This window comes from Danio rerio, chromosome 11 (genome assembly GCF_052040795.2).
Source record: "Danio rerio strain M-AB ecotype USA chromosome 11, GRCz13ab, whole genome shotgun sequence".
Taxonomy (NCBI): Eukaryota; Metazoa; Chordata; class Actinopteri; order Cypriniformes; family Danionidae; genus Danio; species Danio rerio.
In genome coordinates, this window is record NC_141031.1 from 597,501 (window position 1) to 602,500 (window position 5,000).

The window sequence follows — 5,000 nt, forward strand, 5'->3', positions numbered from 1 at the left end:
TGCCTCACAGTAAGAAGTTCACTGATTCAAGTCCCGGCTGGGTCAGTTGGCGTTTCTGTGTGGAGTTTGCATGTTCTCCCCGTGTTGGTGTGGGTGTCCTCCGGTTTCCCCCACAGTCCAAACACATGTGCTATAGGGGAATTGGGTAAGCTAAATTGCCCGTATAGTGCACGGGCCAACAAACTTGTTTCTGGAGGGCCGGTGTCCTGCAGATTTTAGCTCCAACCCTAATCAAACACACCTGAACAAGCTAATCAAGGTCTGTTATACTTGAAATATCCAGGCAGGTGTGTTGAGGCAAGTTGGAGCTAAACCCTGCAGGGACACCGGCCCTCCAGGACCAGGATTGGTAACCCCTGGTATAGTGTATGATTGTGTATGGATGTTTCCCAGTGATGGGTTGCAGCTGGAAGGGCATCCGCTGCGTAAAACATATGCTGGGTAAGTTGGCGGTTCATTCCGCTGTGGCGGCCCCTGATTAATAAAGAGACTAAGCCGAAAAGAAAATGAATGAATGAATGAATAATTTCTGGCCTACCCCCAGCCCTAACCCTAACCCTATATAAACAATCTTGCCTTGCCTATATATAGGCTATAGAGACTCTAAAATGTGTTCATTTATTTTCCTTTGGCTTAATCCCTTATTTATCAGGGGTCGCCACAGCAGAATGAACCGCCCACTAAAATGTGTAAATTCACTCATTTTCTTTTCGGCTTAGTCCCTTTATTAACCAGGGGCACCACAGCGGAACGAACCGACAACTTATCCAGCATATGTTTCACACAGCAGATGCCCTTCCAGCCACAACCCTGTTCTGGGAAACACCCATACACACACACACACACTCATACACTATGGACAATTTAGCACCTATAGCGCATGTGTTTGGACTGGAAAGTCTTGTTGGGGAAACCAGAGCACCCGGAGGAAACCCACACCAACACAGGGAGAACATGCAAACTTCACACAGAACTTGCAAATGACACAGCCGAGGCTCGAACCAGCGACCTTCTTGTTGTGAGGAGACATCGTTACCCACTGCGCCACCTAAAATGTGTTAATTTGTGAATATATGCATGTACTGAATACAGATTTTGTGTATTTCTGTCAGTGACAAAGGTACATTTGAGTGAGGCTGTAAATGCTCTTATCTGCGCGCACACACACACACACACACACACACACACACACACACACACACACACACACACACACACACACACACACACACACACACACACACACACACACACACACACACACACACACACACACACTTTATCAATGACACAAAAACTTAAGCTGCTTTTTGTTTTTACAGGTTTCTCTAAGAATGAGTGATGCGATGAGTGTGTGTGAGTGTGATGAGTGTGTGTGTGTGTGTGTGTGTGTGTGTGTGTGTGTGTGTGTGTGTGTGTGTGTGTTTTCTGGTTGTGGGTGTCTGGAAGAGATGCTTCACTCACTCTGATCTTTACTGAAACCACAGCTGTGTCTGTCCTCTTCATCATTCTGAGCAAAACCACAGCGTTTGTGCCAATCATGGGGCATTCCATGGGCTAATTATATTTACATTTAACATACAGTTATATATGAGTTTATAAGTATAAAGTTAAACGTGAGTGTAAACAGAACCCCAAATGGAGATTTGATCAACATTTGCTGATGAAGAATGATGAAAGAAATGCAATGTTTCAATACACCTACATAACAAAAAGAAGAGAAGATTAATTCTTATTGTTTGCACTTGATAATGATGCTTAATGTTTGCATATAATATATACACTCCCTGGCCACTTTAATAGGTACACATTACTAGTACCGGGTTGGACCCTCTTTTGTCTTCAGATCTGCCTTAATCCTTCTTGGTGTAGACTCAACAAGCTACTGGAAATATTCCTCAGAGATTTTGCTCCATATTGTCATGATAGCATCACACAGTTGCTGCAGATTTGTCGGCTGCACATCCATGATGCCAATCTCCTGTTCCACCACATCCCAAAGCTGCTCTATTGGGTTGAGCTCTGGTGACTGTGGAGGCCATTTGAGTACAGTGAACTCATCGTCATGTTCACCAGTCTGAGATGATTGAGCTTTATGACATGCTGCGTTATCCTGCTGGAAGTAGCCATCAGAAGATGGAGACACTGTGCTCATAAAGGGATGGACATGGTCAGCAGCAATACTCAGGTAGGCTGTGGCGTTGATGCTCAATTGGTACTAATGGACCCAAAGAAAATCTCCCCCACACCATTACACCACCACCACCAGCCTGAACCGCTGATACAAGGCAGGATGATCCATGCTTTCATGTTGTTGAGGCCAAATTCTGCCCCGAGCATCCGAATGTGTCAGCAGAAATGGAGACTCATCAGAGCAGCAACGTTTCTCCAATCTTCTATTGTCCAGTTTTGGTGAGTCTGTGTGAATTGTAGCCTCAGTTTCCTGTTCTTAGCTGACAGGAGCGGCACCCGGTGTGCTCTTCTGCTGCTGTAGCCCATCCGCCTCAAGGTTGGACGTGTTGTGTGTTCAGAGATGCTCTTCTGCAGAGCTCGGTTGTAACGAGTGCTTATTTGAGTTACTGTTGCCTTTATATCAGCTGGAACCAGTCTGGCCATTCTCCTCTGACCTCATCAACAAGGCATTTGCGCCCACAGAACTGCCGCTCACTGGATATTTCCTCTTTGTCAGAGCATTCTCTGTAAACCCTAGAGATGGTTGTGCGTGAACAATTTTTATACACCCACACACACTGCTGTCTTTTTGGCAGCTTTCCGTCACAGACCCTTAAAGCATCTAAATGTCTTTAGTGGACTGATCTGCTGCGCTGTGTGTGTGTGTATGTGTGTGTGTGTGTGTGTGTGTTTGTGTTTGGCTGCGTGGGGTCTCTGGGGTCCGGTGAATAACAAAGTGGAGGAAATGCTGAAGCAGCACAAACACACATTTAATCATCATCATGATCAGAACACAGGCCTTCATCCACATCCGCATCTCTGGAGGACTCACACACTTATCACCCGCTACAACATGCCAACACTTCCCATAATGCAGCGCGCCAACAGCAGGCAGCAGGAGACCCTAATTCACCCTCTGAAACCTGTATTATTCTACAAATATTTCCTAAATGATGTTGAACAGATTCAGGAGTTGTTCACAGTGTTTCCTCTGATGTTTGTTCTGGAGAAAGTATGATTTGTTTTATTCTGGCTAGAATGAAAGCAGTTCTTTATAGTTTTAAACCCATTTTAAGCTCAATATTATTGGCCCCTTCAGCAATATTAGTGTTGGATTTTCTCCAGAACAAACCACTGTTATACAATGACTTGCCTAATTACCCTAACTTTACCCTAATTACCCTAGTGAAGCCTTTACATGCCACTTTAAGCTGAACACTAATGTCTTGAAGAATATCCAGTCTAATATTATTTACTGTCATCATGGCAAAGGGAAAATAAATCAGTTATTAGAAATGAGTTATTAACACTATTATGATTGGAAATTTTCCCAGTGATGGGTATCAGCCGGAAGGGCATCCGCTGTGTAGAACATATGCTGGAACAGTTGGCGGTTCATTCCGCTGTGGCGACCCCTGATTAATAAAGGGACCAAGTCAAAAAGAAAATGAATGAATAAAAGTTTAGAAATGTGTTGAAATAAATCTTACCTCCGTTAAACAGAAATTGGCAGCTGCTTATGAATGATTTTAAATTGTTCAGGATATTTGTCTTAATCTTAAAATAAAATTAAAGTAAATAATAATAAATTACAGCCCAAACACGACTCTCCTTTACATATAACCGAGTTACTTTTTAAAGTGAATTAAGATTGTAATATATTACTTTTAGAAGTGACTTTACTCAACACAAAACCCCAAAACCCAGTTTGTCCATATTTGACCCAACTTTTGGTCTCGAAAACAGCATTTTTTAGAATTTACAGGTTTTTCTATATTAATTGACTCTTTTTGTACCCAGTGGTTGGGTTTGTCCAGATTTTACCCAATGTTGGGTTATTTTCCACCAACCATCCGACATTTTTAAAAGTGAACCATTGGGTGAATAGTTTTTTCAATTACATTTAAACTACACTTTTTAACCTAACATTGAGTTGCAGCAACCCAGCATACATTTTTATAGTGTTGGGTTTGATCATATTTGACAACCATGTTTTGACGACATTTATTTATTTTTTTGACCATTTGGTTGTTTTAATATTACTTCAATTAATTTTTTTTCTACTCAGTGTTTCGGTTTGTCCACTTTGACCCACCATTGGGTTACTGTGTTACTCTACAACTCCTGTATTACACCATTTTTAAGAGCAAACCATTAGGTTATATTTTCAATTATATTTAAACTACACTATTTACACCAATGTTCGGTTACAACAACCCAGCACATAGACATTATACAGTGTTGGGTTTTTCCATATTTGACCCATTGTTTAGATTGAACAACCCAGCAGTTTTAAATAGTGTTGGGTTTTTCCATATTTAAACCAACGTTTAGATTTAACAACCCAGCAGTTTTATTTAGTGTTGGGTTTGTTTATATTTGACCCAACTTTTAGATTCAACCCAGCATTTTTAAATAGTGTTGGGTTTTTCCATATTTAAACCAACGTTTAGATTTAACAACCCGCAGTTTTATTTAGTGTTGGGTTTGCCCATATTTGACCCAACGTTTAGATTCAACAACCCAGCAGTTTTATTTAGTGTTGGGTTTGTTTATATTTGACCCAACTTTTAGATTCAACCCAGCATTTTTAAATAGTGTTGGGTTTGTTCATATATCTGACCCAGTGTTTAGATTCAACAACCCAGCATTTTTTTAGAATGAACCTTCTTTAAAATTATAATTAAAACACAGTTTTTCTACACAATGGATACGCTTGTCCATATTTAAACCAACGCTGGGTTACTGTACATATCTTACCATTTTTCAGAGTGAACCATTGGGTCTTTTATTTTTTCAATTATATTTAAACTACACTTTTTAACCTA

At 40.8% G+C, this 5,000-nt stretch overlaps 1 protein-coding gene across 1 annotated transcript in view; it reads right to left on the reverse strand.

Moving 5' to 3' along the window:
- The window catches only part of poc1a (POC1 centriolar protein A), a 521,349-nt gene that overhangs the window by 351,970 nt on the left and 164,379 nt on the right, over positions 1 to 5,000 (reverse strand). The window lies entirely within an intron of this gene.